Source organism: Peromyscus maniculatus, chromosome 21 (assembly GCF_049852395.1).
Source record: "Peromyscus maniculatus bairdii isolate BWxNUB_F1_BW_parent chromosome 21, HU_Pman_BW_mat_3.1, whole genome shotgun sequence".
In the NCBI taxonomy this organism is placed as follows: Eukaryota; Metazoa; Chordata; class Mammalia; order Rodentia; family Cricetidae; genus Peromyscus; species Peromyscus maniculatus.
The window spans coordinates 33,587,202-33,603,882 of NC_134872.1; the positions used below are offsets into that span (position 1 = coordinate 33,587,202).

The 16,681-nt window shown below is 43.8% G+C and overlaps 1 pseudogene; it reads right to left on the reverse strand.

Moving 5' to 3' along the window:
* Positions 1-15,625: 15,625 nt before the first annotated feature.
* LOC102908361 (ran guanine nucleotide release factor pseudogene) lies at positions 15,626-16,179 on the reverse strand (annotated as a pseudogene).
* Between the last annotated feature and the right edge of the window lie 502 nt (positions 16,180-16,681).

Here is a 16,681-nt window from a genome sequence, read left to right on the forward strand (position 1 = left end):
TTGAAGAATGAATTCTTCCTTAGGACCTCAAAAGCATGGCTTTACCGGTACCTTGATTTCAGACATCTGTCCTCCGGAACACAAAAGGATATATTTTTGCTATTTTGAGCTATCTAGTTTGTGATGATTTCTTAGGCCACCCCAAGAAACCATGCACACTGATGTCTAGTAGGCATGTTGAATTTTATTATAATGAAACTCCTCTTCAGTGTTCTCTAGAGGGACAGATGCAATAGGATGAACATACATATTAAAAGGGGGTTTATTAGAGTGACTTACAGGCTGTGGTTGGAATAGTCCAACAATGGCCCTCTCCCTTTGGAATGGTCAAGAATCTGATAGTTGTTCAGTTTACAAGGCTGGATGGCTCAGCTGATCTTCTATCTATGTTGGAATTCCAAAGAAGTAGATTCTAACACCAGCAAATTAATGATTCAGCAGCAGGGTATATCAACTTGCCATCAAGAGGGAAGGCAAACAGGCAAAGACAAAAGCTTCCTTCCATGTCCTTTTGTGTAGGATGCCCCTACAAGATGTGGCCCAGATTTAGGGTAGGTCTTCTCACCTCCAGTGATCTAGATTAGGGTGGATTATCCCACCTCAAGTGATCCAGTCAAGAAACTCCTTCACAGGTATGCCCAGATGCTTTTGTTTTAGTTTATTTCAATCGTAATTAAGTTGATAACCAAGATTAGCCATCACAATTACACTAACTCCTCAAATCAGTGCACAATTTGAAACTCATGGATTGTTTGTTGCTGGAATTTACCATTTAACGAGTTTGGATAATAATAAAAACAATGAAAAGGGAAAACCTCAATACAAAAACTGACCAAAAATATCAAATCATAAGATTCAACATAGTATATCCATAAAGCAACATTATTGTTTAAATCTGAAATGTCCTCATAGGATCCTAAGGTGTTGGCTCTACCCTTGGCACTTTTCGACACCTGTGTCATGAACTCAACTGGGAAGATTGGCATGAGAAAGTCATCAAAATAAAGGACTCAGCCTCTCTGCTCCCTAAACTGCATTGTCTGGCATTGTCTGCCAGCCTGACTGCCAATCCCTTTGGCACCCTTTCTCAAACCCACAACATCATAGTCTTAGGAGCTCTAGCTTCTCTCTTGTAAGAACGTGGGATGCATGAAGGACAGGCACCAATAGGTCTGATCAGTGTATACTCTAGTCTGCCTTTCTATTAGGCTTGCTAAAGACACCTGTGCCATATTACATACCACACCATGGCCTGGATAAGCTGTATCATGAAAAAAAATTGTTATTGGGTACCACATGATTTGAAGCCTTAATCTCACAATTTTGGTATCTGCATATTCTTGTTTTAGAATTACTTAATGTAGATCAATTGGTTATCAACTGAGATAGTTCCAATGTATGACCATTTGTCTTACATACACATTAATATTTTACTATTTTATATTTTTCGGTCAGTTTTTGCGTAAGTGGTTCTTGCTATCCACGGTTTTAATTATTATTGTCTAAATGTACTAAATGGCAAATTCCAGGAATAATTCTTAAGTTTTAACCTGTGTACTGGCCTGAAGAGTAGTGTAATAAAATCTTGTGCTGTCTCATTCCATCTCACCCGGCCATGAACCATCCTTTTGATCAGCGTATCCATTCTATATATGCTATTCACTGTCTAGTCACTTAGTAGCTATCTGGGTTACTAAATCAGCTGTTGAGATGCTGCAGTGTTGGTATATCACAATGGGAGTGGTGGAAGGCTATTTCACAATGTCCACCCATTCACTGTGCCTCATGTCATCAACTAGGTACTGCATCATCTTACATCATCATCACCTTACATCATCATTATCATCATCTTACATCATCATCTTACATCATCATCATCTTACACCATCCTCATCTTACACCATCCTCATCTTACACCATCCTCATCTTACATCATCATCATCCTCATCTTACATCATCATTATCTTACATCATCATCATCCTACATCAGCAGCAGCAGCAGAAGAAGAAGAAAGACAAGGAAGAGTTGGCAGCAATAAGATATTAGGAGTGGAGTATTGCATCACTATTTCCTTTGGATGGAAACAGTCCATCTTGAGGGACAGAAAAACTTGTGAGGATCTTGAATCTTGTAAGAAACCTGTCAGACTTAGGAAGCTCACGAAACTTACCAGGCTCCTAAGATCTCTCCCTGAGGTTATATAAGCAGTAGACAACTACTGAAGGAGATAAGACTATTCAGTGGTGTAGCTGCCTGTAATTTGTACAGCCGAGTCCAGGGATGCAGCTTTATGGGTGTCACCCAGCCTGGGGTGGCTTTTGGATAATGGGACTTCTTGGTCGCCTATGTTCCTGTAAGTCACTCCAATAAACTCACTATTTCAGTAAGCTGGCTTTCAATGGAATTATTTTCTTTGGTCTTTCATTGTCCTTTCTGTCTGAGATGAATAGAAACAGTCACTTTGGGAAACATGTCAAAATATGCACTGAGTGGGGAAAGGAAAGATTCTCATAAATTTTATTACAACATATTGACATACATGTTCCTTTGTGTTGTTAGTCATTATTAATCTCTTTCTGTGCCTAAGTTTGTAGTTAGTTTCCTCACAGGTATGTTTATATAGAAAAATAGAGCATATTTAGGGTTCCGTGTTATCTGTGGGTTCAGGCATCCATTAGGGTCTTGGAAAGTGTGTCCTACGGGTAAGGAGCAACCACTGTATGTAGAAAGAGACCGTGGCCTCTGGAAAATTTTCATTTTACCTTTTTTCAGTCTCACTTGACACATGGGTTGCTAGCGGTCCTGTCAAGATAACTGACGGCTGTGTTCTACGGGTCTGGATGGACAAAGGATATCTAACTAGGTCACCTAATTGGATGTTCCCAGTTCATCCTTAGATAATTAGCCTAAGTAACTGATCTTCTAGCAGTTGCTCAACAGCAGTGGGAGATGGGCGTCCCTTTTTATATGTGTCACTAGGGCCACCCAAAACATTGACAGTTCCAATTGCTAACAACTCAATCTCATGAAAGTACCAGCTTGGTAAAGCATCGTAAATGTTACTCTCCCCACATTACCCCCAGCAAAGTCCTATTTTATATATAGTAAAACCTTCTGGAATGTTCCTGAAGCTCTCTGGGAGGGTCCTCGGGGCAGAAAGCTGAGGCTGTCCCCAGCTTGAAAGTGGACTCCTTCCTTCGACTTTCAGTCATTCAAACTCATCACATTCTTTCCTTGGGCAAGATGGACCCAGAAATACTGCGAGCACCAGAGCAAAGTCAGAATGTCTGCATCTTAACGTCGCTGATTTAGGCACCAGCCAGAGTGGGAAGCTGCCCACCCCCGCCCACGCCCCCGCCCCACAGTTTTCTAGTAGAAAGGTTAAAGGAAGGAGAGGCTGAATGTATTAACTGTCTCCTTGGCCCCGCTGCTGCCTGACTTCCTTTGGGCTCAGCAGACGGTATTAGGCGCCAGACACATATGCATGGTGCCATTTGCGTGTCTGTGTTAAAGTTGACTTAATTAGGAGGGTTTACCTCAAATACACACTTAAACGGATTCTCCTAGTGGTGCAACATTCTCATCTACTGCCTATTGCTATGCTGGAAAAAAAAGAGAGAGAAGAAGAACATAGGAAGTGGGCAGCAGCTCTGAAGTCGTGTTTACATGCATTGATGTGCAGCAGAGAAAGAAAATGGGACCGGGGTCGAGTGAACTCCTGTAGGATAAATAGAGATAAATAATTCAGATTCTCATTATCATAGAGTCATATAGCTCCAGTGCATGGGAGCATCCTGCCTTTGTGAGAATTGGTATGCAGAAGGTATTCGGGAACTATAGCGTGTAATCTAACATTAATATTAACATAAATCCAAGGCAGGAATTAGCAATATTTCTAAAGTCTTAGAGGATAACTGAATTCACACTACATTGTTTAGTCCTCCTGGGCATTTTAGTAATCGGATAATAGACATGTTGAAGTAGTTGAGATGTTCTTTATATTGCTCTATGAAAAGATCTTAACACAATGTCTTTAGTAGAATTTTGATAGAATGTGTTGAACAAAAAGAAATATGCCTATTTTGGTTATATGGGTATGTTTCATTAGCTCAGCCTGCAGCGATATGACATTACATTCTAAAAGGAATACAATTAATAACAATGAGAGTTTCTTTTTTTTCCCCCCTCAAAGAGTGTAGCTGGAGTGGTTGAGCACTATGTCAGGGCAATTAAGCCGAGGCACTGCATTACCTTTGTCTGAACACCGGCAACATCACCCTGTCTCAATGTGTTGAATAGTTATTTCTTTAGCAGAGAATTTGTAATTTATTTTGATGTTTCCTATAATTCAGACCACTATTATAAAAACGATTTTTTTTTTCAGGTAAGAAAAAAAATCATTTAAAATAACCAGGCAGTAGAAATTAACATTTCTTTCAATTGGCATAGATTCCACTTTTTTTTTCTAGAAGGGAATAAATGGCTGCAAGGGGAACGCACACTGGAACTTCTGGGTGTTCAACAGAATCGGATGATCCTGTTGGTGAAGCAGAGGCGGACAGAACAGCTAGGTGTCTGTGGAGTCCGTGCCGATGGGAGAGCAATCCGGGGGGGGAAAGTTGTACTTTGAGACTATTAAAATAATCACCCAGGGTATTATTTTATTCAGTATTAACCTTTATGTTTTATGTTAAATGGCAGTGAAGGTTCTGGAACACGGCGATTCCCCAGAGCCTCAGTAACTGAGATTTCTTTTATCTCTAAAGAGGTTTTATTCCATTCTGCAACGCCGAAACTGCTCCTGCTTCCCTTCACTGGTCAGTTTTAATAGGCGTAACGAAAGATAAAATGTGTTGAAACATGAAAATTCTGCTTTTTGAAAACAGATGACGAAGGAGATTGTTTGAAATCCTTTTTCCGCATGCCCACTCTGCTTCAAGCTTCCAAAGCCATGGTTCTTTGGGCAAGGGTAGACTGCAGGCGACGGGGGTGGAGGGAGAGGGAAGGCCAACAGACCCATCAATCATTTCTGCCCACCCAGGTTTACCCTGACGGACTTGCCTTGGTGGACATGCAGAGCTGTGAGCAGGTATCTAGAAATGCCACTGTGAGCCTGGGCCTTCAGGTATTAATACCCAACTCCATTTCCACTCATGAGTGATGTATTAAAATGTTGTAGGTAATAAATTGTTAATCTTAGAGGCGCTAGGTGATTTCTTACTCACACAGAGACTTAGTTAATGTAACACCCTGATCATTGCTCTGACCGCCTGTTCCTTTCTGTGTTATTTTCCCTAGCCTTCCAAAGGCAATCAGCTCCACTGCCAACTCCCTCTGTCTGCGACTGCTGCTTAGTTCCTGCATATATGCAGACGCACACACCTCTTCAGACAATTAAATCACACCAAACTGCTAGGGGACAGGAGGCCTCCATGTGTTATGTGAGCGGCCCCCCTCCCCTGCTAAGTATTATTGACAAATCCATCAAGGGCAGTGATGCATTGGCTTCCACCTTACCTGGAAGGACACTGGGGCAATGGTGACATGCTGTCACCGTGGTAACTGCTGGCTGAAGTGAACAGCCTGTTAGGATAGGTGACCTCTGTTGGCAGTGAGCCTAGAGATGTAGCACTCACCCGGCTGCCATGTCATGGGGACCCCAAGGAACAGCCCAGTGCCCTCAAATTGATTCATTAGGCCCTAAACGTATCGATTGCTCCAATTTGCAGGAATTTATTATATTGATATTGGACTGATTAACATTTTGTGCCAGACTGGTTCGATATGTGCTTGTAACAGCTTTTAATGATTAATTGACTTTTATGATTCCATCTCAGGGCTGTCAGTGAGCTGTGAACTGTGGGCAGGCTTGTTCCTTTGACTGTCTCTCCAGTGGCACAGGGCAGTGATTGAATACCTAGGAAATTAGTGTCCTTGCTGTCTCATTTTATGAAAGATAAATGCTATGACATTTAATGCAGACCTTAATTTAGAACAGAACTCAGCAAGATCATTTTGCAATTTAATCATAAACAGGTAAATATCAAAACTTGTTTTAGCATTTTACAAGTTAAGCACACAGAAAATGGAGGCGACGTCGAGAAGGCGACAGGGGAGCCGGCAAGAGGTAAAATAAAATAACGTGGGTTGGAACGGCACGGCAATTTAATAATCACGTAATTTATTAGGGGCAGCATCCGAGCCCGTTTTTTTTTTTTTTTTTTTTTTGCGGCCCAGAATATACTGCTCTCATTCACTCTGTGGCGAGCCCAGGGCGTGCCGCCTGGCACAAGCTGTAAAGTTAGCATTTACCTTCAGGGCTGCAGGCAACCCTGCAATATTGCCTGGCGAGTTGAGGAAAATACATTGACTGATTTGCCACAAAAGTAAATAGCAGGAAAGGGGACAGGCTCCAGTTTAATATGTGCCCCTGACATGTAATAAGGGGAATATCACATTCAGCATGGTTTTATGTGTTACCTAAAACAACCATAAACATTATGAAAAGACGGCAGGAGAAATGAGGTTTTATTGTGCTCGCTAACAACAGAGAGTGAGAGAGACAGAGGAGGAGGAGGAAGGCTGGGGGGTGCCAACTCACACCTCTTGCATTCATATTTAAAGCATATTTTCTGCCTTTCATTTTAATTAAAAGACTTAAGTTAGGGGGAAACTGTCTAAACATCATGTCAAATTATTCATGTTTGTACATATAAGGAATGAGATGAAATGGTTCTGTGCACGCTTCTTCCTTTCCTGCTGAATATTTTCCTGCCTTGCTGTGCAGAGAGAGTGAGGCCACCTTCATCTGATGTGAGGTTGTCAGGTGATGCATAATCTAACCATTTGCAGTGTACATACTGTGTGGCCCTCGTCTGAGGTCTGCTCAATCCACAGCACTTTTCTTTGCTTACAACGTTAAAAAGGATTGGAAAATCACCCAGCCCTGTACTACAGAAACACCCCTAAACATCTTGTGGCTTGGATCACTTCTAAGCTGAGTCCAGGCTGTCTCCCTGCCTCACTCACATCCTGGGCTTTCAATCTAACATTGCTTCTACTTAAGTTTGGAATGATGGCTTTTTTCTCCCCCTGTGATTCTTCGGTCCAATCGTAAGAATGAATTAACTGGGTTCCTGGCTATCTGTGTTTCTATACCTCTATGCACACTCTTGCATGTGCATACACACACACACACACACACACACACACACACACACACACACACACACATCTGTCTTTGAATACGTGCACCCTGTGGTCAGGCCTCACTGTCTAGCCCGGGTTATGAGCCATGCCTACCATCAGTAGCAGTCCTTGGCTGTGAATGGCACCATGATTCCCCTGTTCAGTGCCTACGTGATTGGCCTCAGGTCTTCTCCCTTAGGGGACATTCTTTGCTGAGAAGTCTTCAACAGGCTGACATGATTTCCTTATGCTGAATGAAACCTTGCTGTGGAACAGTTCATCTGATCCAGCCTCACACAAGCTGTCGATAGGCTGTGGCATGGCCCCATGTCCATAGTCTCTAGAGAGCTGTGCCTCATGAGGAAGGATCTGCCTCTCCCCACTGTGCCAGCATCCTACAGGCCCATGCTGCAGAGGGAAGGCAAGGGTTGCTTTCCAATTGTCCCCTTTACTGGTGGAAATGGCCATCCTTTGTAGCTTCCACCCCTGCAGCCTCTACTACATCTGTCCCTCCCCTATCTTATCACACCACAGGAGGTCCTGGTTCCCCACAGGCTGAATGGACTGGGAGTTCTTCCTGAGACTCCTGCTGGACTTTCTGTCAGCAGTGCTTTACGAGGTGGGACTACCTGGAGGAAGTGTGCCACTACCCACACCTCGAGTGAAGGGAGTGCATGAGGGTCCCGAACAGCAGAGAAGGAAGGAAGAAGGTTCTGGATACAATTTGGCGTGACTCCCAATGATGCCAGAAGTGTGAGGAGTGCATAGGGAGAGGAAGCGGAAGTGTTCGTCATTGTTGGAAAACCATCTTTCTGTATATTAATAATACTGGTCCTCAAGGCAGCCTTCTGCAGACTCAAGCTGACCCAAGGCTGTGCTCGGCCCTTGTTCGGTTAAGTAGCAGGCGTGTGATCCAAACACGCAGAGAGAGGCCACACAAGCAAATTGCAGATCCACTGGGTGCTGCTGCTGCTGCTGAGAGTTTTCCTCTCCTTTGGAGTGTCTCGTGAGCATCCCACACTCATCCTCCCCCTCGTGTTGAAATACAGATCTCTTCACCTGGTCACAATGCATCTGTCTCTGTGCCCAGCACTCATTGCCCAGGGAGAGTTCCAAGACTCAACAGAACACACTCTTGCCTCCTCTTTCTGGTCACCCATCGAATAGCTTTCTGTATCTATTGCCTTTGGTTCTGCTGTCAGCTACGAGTCATATCACTATCAGAAATTCCATAATAAATTCAGCAGTGGGGGGAAAAATGTAAGGATTCCCCCAAGTGGACAGATGGAATATATTATCTCCTACTCTGTGCCATTAATCTTCAAAATGCTTATCTTTCGTAAACATTTTAATTCAGGCAAAGAAAGGTACAGAGCTAGGAGATGTCTTATTCCAAATTTAGCATCTACAAAAAACATTCAAAAGCAAAACCAAACAAAATTCAGAGTTCCTTTTTTTAAAGATGTATTTAGAGGGGCTGGAAAGATGATAACTCAAGCAGTTAAGAGTACTTGCTTCTCCTGTGGAGGACTCAGGTTCGATTCCCAGCACCCACGTGGTGATTCATAACTACTTATAACTCCACTCCCAGGGAATTTGGTGCCCTCTTCTGACCTTCAGGGGCACGAAGCACACATGACATGGTACATATGCATACATGCAGGTAAAACACACACATGTAAAACAAAAAGACTAAATCTAATTCATAAAGATTTTTTTTGTGGCTGGGCAGTGGTAGTCCATGCATTTAATTAATCCCAGCACTCGGGAGGCAGAGGCAGGCAGATCTCTGAGTTCGAGGCCAGCCTGGGCTACAGAGTGAGTTCCAGGACAGCTAGGGCTACACAGGAAAACCCTATCTCAAAAAAAAAAAAAAAAAAAAAAAAACCCTCAAGCCAAACAAGTGAAAAGATTTTTTTGTATTATTTGTGTGCATGTGTATGTAGCTATGCACATGAATGTGCAGGTACATGAAGAGGCCAGAAGAGGGCATCAGATCCCCTGAAGCTGGAGTTACAGGCAGTTGTGAGCCACCTGACATGGATGCCGGGAACTGAACTTAGGCCATCTGAAAGAGCAGGAAGTACTCCTAACCACTAAGTTAAATAGAAATATTTTTTACAATGTATATTTAAAAAATGCATTCTGTAAAAAAATAAGTTTTACAATATGTATTTAAAATTTTTATTTTATGTGAATGTGTATTTCACCTGTGTGCATCATGTGTGTGCTTGATGCCTGTGAAGAGGGTGTCAGATTTTCTGGAACTGGAGTTACAGAAGGTTGTGAGCCACCCTGAGGGTGCTGGGAAGAGAACCTGGGTCTTCTGTGAGAACACTTGACCACTAAACCCTCTCTCTGTCTCTGCAGCCCCGTCAACATATTTTTCTCCATAGATTTGGTTCATAAGATCCAGAAGGGATACCATGGTATATTTTACTCTTCAATCATAATGTATGCAGAAGACATGTAGTACACTGCATATACCATAAATCCTAACACCAAATATTTTACATTTTTTATACTAATACTTGTTGTATGTTGTAATTTTACTTGACGGTCATTGTCTTTTAAATTGATGGCATAAAAATTAGGTTAACATGATCTCAGCACTCAGAAGGCTGAGGAGGGATGACCGAAATGAAATTCGAGGCCAGCCTGGGCTACATTGTTAGACTCTGTCTCAATAACAATGAAAGCATTTTTGATGGCACGAACCATCATTGACTTGAAGATTTACCTTGTTTTCTTCTATAGTCATCTTTGTACGTCTCTAATCTGAACAGGAAAAGATAACTTGATTCACGTCTATATTCATTACTTTTCAACATTGTGACCTAAATACCCTGAGAGAAGTAACTGAGGGAGGAGATACTTCTGTTTGGCTCACGGTTACAGAGGGCTCCAGTCTATGGAGGCAGGGATGGTAGCTAGAGCATATCATGGTGAGCTAGGAAGCAGAGAACAGAGATAGGACCAGGCAGGGTAAAACCTTTAAATACCTGTCCCCGGTGACACACTTCTTCCAGACCAGCTGCTCCTTCTAGAGGCTCCAGAGCTTCCAGAAATAGCTGGCCAGCTGGCCAGCAGGTGTTGGAAACATGAGCCAGGTGCAGACATTTGCATTTGAATAATAGCAGTGTTAGTCTTCTTGGACGACTACTGTAAAGGACCACAGGACTAGGTGGCCTGTGTGTAAAGAGAATTTATCACTCGTAGTTCTAGAGGATAGAACTACGGAGCTATCCCTAGATATAAGCTATACGGAGCTTAGAGTGTCCATGTGGTTGACTCCCTGCCTTCTCCTTTGATTAGATGAGATTCCTCCTAGTTCTCTGACCTCTTAGGACCACATTAATCCCGTTCCTGAAGGCTCCACCTTGATACTAGCCACCTCTCCCAAACCATGCCTCTAAAACTCATCATACAGGGCTTTAGATTCCAACATATGAATATGGGAGGAGGGGGCATGAACAGTCTATAACATTTTAGGACAATATATTTTTTCTCAGCTGTTTTAGTAGTCACATATGCTGTAGTTTCAAACTTAGCCAAGTTTATCTCCTCTGTCTTCATAAGGCCTCAGAAAGGAAGCCTTTATTGGCTTCCATGTTGGGGTCTTTTGAAAAGATGCTGAGACGTCAGTGCAGGCTTTCAAATCTCTCAACTTGGTGGGAGTAAATAGAAAATGTCTCGGGCTGGAGAGATGGCTCAGAAGGGCTGGAGAGATGGCTCAGAGGGCTGGAGAGATGGCTCAGAGGGCTGGAGAGATGGCTCAGATGGGCTGGAGAGATGGCTCAGAGGTTAAGAGCACTGACTGCTCTTCCAGAGGTCCTGAGTTCAATTCCCAGCAACCACATGGTGGTTCACGACCATCGATAATAAGCTCTGGTGCCCTCTTCTGGCCTGCAGGCATACATGCAGGCAGAACACTGAATACATAATAATAAATCTTAAAAAAATATTAAAAAAAAAATGTCTCATTTGGAGTTATGTCTCACTTTATTATTATTATTATTATTATTATTATTATTATTATTATTATTATTATTATTATTATATACAGAGTTCTGTCTGCATAGATGCCTGCAGGCCAGAATAGGGCACCAGATCTCATTACAAATGGTTGTGAGCCACCATGTGATTGCTGGGAATTGAACTCAGGACCTCTGGAAGACCAGTCAGTACTCTTAAGCCATCTCTCTGGCCCTATGTCCCACTTTTTATCTAAATGTTCCAGCAGCAGTTAGACTGAACAACTGACTTTGGGGGGGGGGGTCATCATTGCGTGATGCTTCCTTTCTTTTCAGCCCGGGGATTCCTTCACATGAACCTGGAGGACACCTACCTCACCTGCATTACTTTGTGGTCAAGGTCAGCCCTGCCTGGCTCTGGGTTGGTCCTGTGCCCTTCTGGGGAATGTGCTTAAGAGTCTTGGTGAGGTGGGAGGCAGCGTTTCTGGGGACAGTGCGGCTGTGTGGTAGCATCCCCTGCTTCTACTTCTTCTCCCTGATCTGCGGGGAAGGGAAAATGAGGAGCAAAAGGAAGCCCCTTGCTGCTGCTCTCCCAAGTGTGGCTTTACTAAGATGCACACATCCTATGTACCTGCCATATTTGGGGCACAGAGGCCCCCAGTTCTGGGTGGAAGAACTGCTAGGAGCTTCTCTAGGAATACAGACTTAGCATGTGCTAGGGGATTGTTTGCCGTTTTTGTTTGCAACCCTGACTACCATATAACCTCAAGAAGCTCACTTTCCATTGTTGGCTCCATTCCTTCCAGTACACACTGAAGACGGTTCACGTTCAAAATACAGTACCACCTACGGCAGTGTTCCTATATTGGCGTCTACATGCGTGCACACGCGCGCACACATACACATACATACGCATGCACACACACACACACACACATACGTACACACACATACACATGCACACACACACACATACACACACATACGCATGCACATGCTCCCACTATGTCCCCCACCTTGGTTTACTTCCATTGCAGGATCGTTGGGTGTTATCAACACACAGGTGTACTCTTGGGTATGTGAGAGAGAGGAGAGGGAGAAAGGATGCCATGATGTACCTGTGGAGATCAGAGGACAACGTCGGGTATCATTCCTTTCTGGAGACAGGGTCTCTTGTTCACTGCTGAATGGACAGATACCATGGTAGCTGGCCCTCTGAGCATCTGAAGATCCTCCTGTTGCTATCTCCCATCTTTCCGTGGGAGAGCGAGGATTACAGACATGCAGGCCACTGCATCTAGATTTTACATTTAGGGTAGTGTACTAGCTACTTTTTTTTTTTTTTTTTACAAAATTAACTTTAAATAAAAATGAAGGGTTTATATTGGCTCATGGTACCAGGGTGCAGTTCTTCATGGAAGGGAAGTCATAAGTCATTGTGGTAGAAGCTTGAGGCAGCTGGTCACATCATATCTGCCCAAACAGGGAGCAGAGCCAGATGAACGCTGTGGGTCGCCCCACCTCGGTTAATCTCATCTATATACTCCCAAACACTCATGCCTAGACACTTGTCTTAAATGTGATTCTGGATCCCACCAAGACGACCACCAATATTAACCATCAAAGGCAGAGGCTCACAACTGCCATGTAATATGTGAGGGTGGTTCTGCAGAAGGGTACACAAGAGTCAGAACCCAAGAATGCTCAGAGAGTCAGTCTGTGACTGTGTCTACATCCAGGGCCTGACCTAAGCACCCAGATCCCATAGGCAAAGACAATGCCTTCAGTCAAGCATAAGAGTGTTATATTCCACAGAAGCCCATATCAAAACGGGCCACGCCAGAGATGGTGGGCACAGAGTCTAACATGAGGCATCATCCAGGTTCAAGGAATGATATAGGGAACAGCAGGGGATAGGGCACCATGAGTAATTAAAAAGAGGGGTAGCCTGGACCTGTAACTCTGACTCTGAGACAGGTGATTTGATGATGAAGTCTCAAATTTTCTAAGGGGTGTTCGGTGTACTGTGGATGAATGAGGTGATTAAACAAATTAAGAAAAACAGAGTGAACATTAAAGCATGGGATGTTCGTCACAGACTGACTTCTGACAGACAGGGCATTATTTCGTACGATCACTATCTAAAGTTTCTGGGTTCCTGGGGTTGTTGCTTCTACATTCTTTGCACTGTGCTGGGCTCTGGATGTACGCAGATAGCTAAAGCTACCATCCCCACCAGACACGGGGTTGAAGGTGGCAGAACAAACGCAGAGACCTTTGCTGCCAGGCTGGATCTAATTAGCAAGAATTTGTAAGAGTCAGGAGGATGAGAAACATGAGCTGGAAAATTCCGAGTCATCGTGGCTGCTTTGGGATGAGGAGGAAGTCCTTGCATAGCATCCCATTACTTGTTTCTGCCTACCTCTTAGATGCTAGGCTCTGGTCCTGTGTCAAGTTCTACCTCATGCTGAGTAGATTCCCCATGCTAACTGATAACTGTCATGTCTCTGTCTCCCTGCCTCGGTCTCTCTCTGTCTGTCTCTCTCTCACACACATACACTGTCCTTGTTAGTTTTTATTGTTAACTTGACACAGGAAGAGGGAACCTCAATGGAAGAATTGCCTCCATAAGGCTGGTCTGTGGCCATGTCTGTGATGGCTGACGTTGGAGAGCTCAACCCACTGTGGATGACATCATCCCTTGATCGATGGGCCTTGCCTGCCTGTATAAAAAGGCTAGCGAATCATAATTTGTCCATGGCCTCTGCCTCAGTTCCTACCTCTAGGTTCCTATCCTGATTTCCCTCGGTGATGGACTATTACCTGTAAGTGTGAACCCCTTTATTCCCCAAGTTCCCTTTGGATTCCCTAGGACATTGCAGATGCCAGGAATATGGGACACCCACCTAGGACAGCAGAAGATGTGAACTGGAACCTGCCTGAGTCTATAAAACTAACTATGTATGTGTGCTGGTCATGGGAGAGTTGGAGCCTTTTGGAACCCAGAAGTTAATGAATGGGTCCTGGACCCTGACCACTGAGCTACAGGATTTGATTAACACTGCTCAATTTGAGATTTTGGTCTGATCTTATTGTTTTTCTGCCTTGGTTCTTCTCTTTTAAAATAAGAAAGTCCTTCACAGACATGGCCACAGCCCAACCTGACTAAGACAATTCTTCATTTGAAGTTTCCTCTTCCCAGGTGTCTCCAGCTTGTATCAAGTTGACAATAAAGGCTAATTTAAAAAAAAACATTAGATCTTTAGACTAAAGCATGGTATCGCTGTGGCTGATGCAGAGAAGCGCAGATCTGCATAGAGTCATCTAATCAAGCCTAACTTTTAGTGGCAGACTTTCTTTGTGCCAGGTATAGTTCTTGTGCTGTATGTGCTTGGACTTCCTTAATACTTACAAAGATTTTCACAAAATCCACTGAGTATCCAAGGACACTGAGGCACAGAAAGGCAGAAGGCCATGCAGTGAGTAGACAAATCTAAGGTCTCTGTTGGCACAACCAAATGCTGGCAGCTAGCCTGCCATTGTCTACAGCAAACATTTAACATCATTAATGTGATAATACCTTTATCTATAGAATTTCACATAATTTAATACATACATAGCTGTGCCTCAGCAGTTATTATTCCTTAAGCACCTGCCAGGCATAAATCCTTTGGCACGTACTGTGTCTTAACCCTTTCCCATCTCAATTACGTCAATGCAATAACCATCCTCATTGAAAAACACTCCAGATCCATGTGGATGGTTCTAATTTCTAGACATTTCTTTTCCTTAGGTAGAAGAGCAACCCTTGTCCTCTGCAGAGGACTCAGAAACCGCTCCCCCTTTCTTCTGTGTGGCTGTGTCACGTAAAGCCTGGGTCTACTCTCGGCCCTTCACAGGGCTAATAGGAACAGCTCCCTCCTTGGTGCAGTGGGATAGAGGTTTTCAAAATAAAATCTAGCTCCGAGGTGATCAGCAGAAGATATTTGCTAAGGATGGAGGCACGGCTGGGGCTCTTCATAACTGCAGGCATGCCTCCATCTCACCACTGTCAACTGTGATTATCTTCCTTTCTTAAACGGCATGCAAGGCCCCAAGTACCTCCATTGACTGACCGAAGAACCGGAAACTCAAGCTTTATACTTCTATTTTACATCATAGGTATAAAGATATAGATATATTCATATATGTGTATATATATACATATATATATATTCTTCATGCGGGAAGAAATGAAATATTTATAATTTCTCCAGTTCCATACATTTTTCTACAGATAACATAATTTCATTCTTTTTTTTATGTTGTTTATAAAGCAAGTTTATTTCTGCAGAAGAGGTGTCTTATGTTTTTTGTCGGGGGGGGGGGGGAGGGGGAGGGAGGGAGGGATAGAAAGAAACTCTACTTCTCAGAACTGGGTCCCTGAATCCTGGGCAGCAAGCAGTATGTTGTTTCATCCTCTCTACTGGGGACCAAAGATGTGGGAATGATGGAGGGTCAAACTAGCCACCAGCTGTTCAAAGTTACCCAGGCTCCAAGGTGGACATGATAGATTTTCAGGGCAAAGAGACCTGCTGTCAGAGGTGGGTAGATTGAAGAGGAGCAAGAGATCAGCCTGTTAGCAGGGCGGCCAAAGCCAGGCTGGATGCAAAGTGACATCCTTGGCTGCCTGTAGTTTTCTTTAGCTACCTGCCGCTTGCCTGAAAGGAACCAGACATCTTGACAGCCAGCACCTCAGGGATACGGTCCCCAAACAGAGAGACTGCACAGATACCACAGGCGCAGACCTAGTCCCCTTGTATCCGGCCAACATCCTCAAAATGGTAATGCGCAGTTATTTTGTACATGTGGCCTGCAGCTCCAGAACTTCCACGGTCAGACTCTGGTCACTCATGGTATGGCACAAACTTCTTGGTTGTCCTGGACTGGTCAGAGGTCACTGACATCAATGGCCCTAGAGGAGAGGATGGCGGAGAAGGTATCTCTGAACAGTGGACCGTTTCTGGTGGGCTCCATAGATCTGGAGCTTGAGTGTGGACATTAGCAAGGCTTTAAAGAAAGCTATAGAGGCCTTTGAGGCATCAATTCCCCTGGGGATCCCAGAGCAGCTGGAACAGCCACTTCCTCCTCCAGGCCTACAAAGCTATGAAGCTCGTGTGTGTGTGTGTGTGTGTGTGTGTGTGTGTGTGTGTGTGTGTGTGTGTGTGTGTGTGTGTCAGGGTCTCTCTATGTTACCTAGCTGTCTTGGAACTCACTATGTAGACCAGGCTGACCTCAAACTCACAGAGATCTGCCCGCCTCTGCCTCCTGAGTACTGGGATTAAAGACGTGCTACCATGCCCAGCCTTATTTCCTTCTTTTTTTTTTTTAATAACTGAACTCAGGTATGTGCTCCACACTGTCATTATTCATTCATCTGATGATGGACATCTTAGCTGATTTGATAATCCATGCCACTTGAATTTAAGAACTATCATTAATGGTGATGGCCAATATCCAGATTTCAATTGTATAGTTT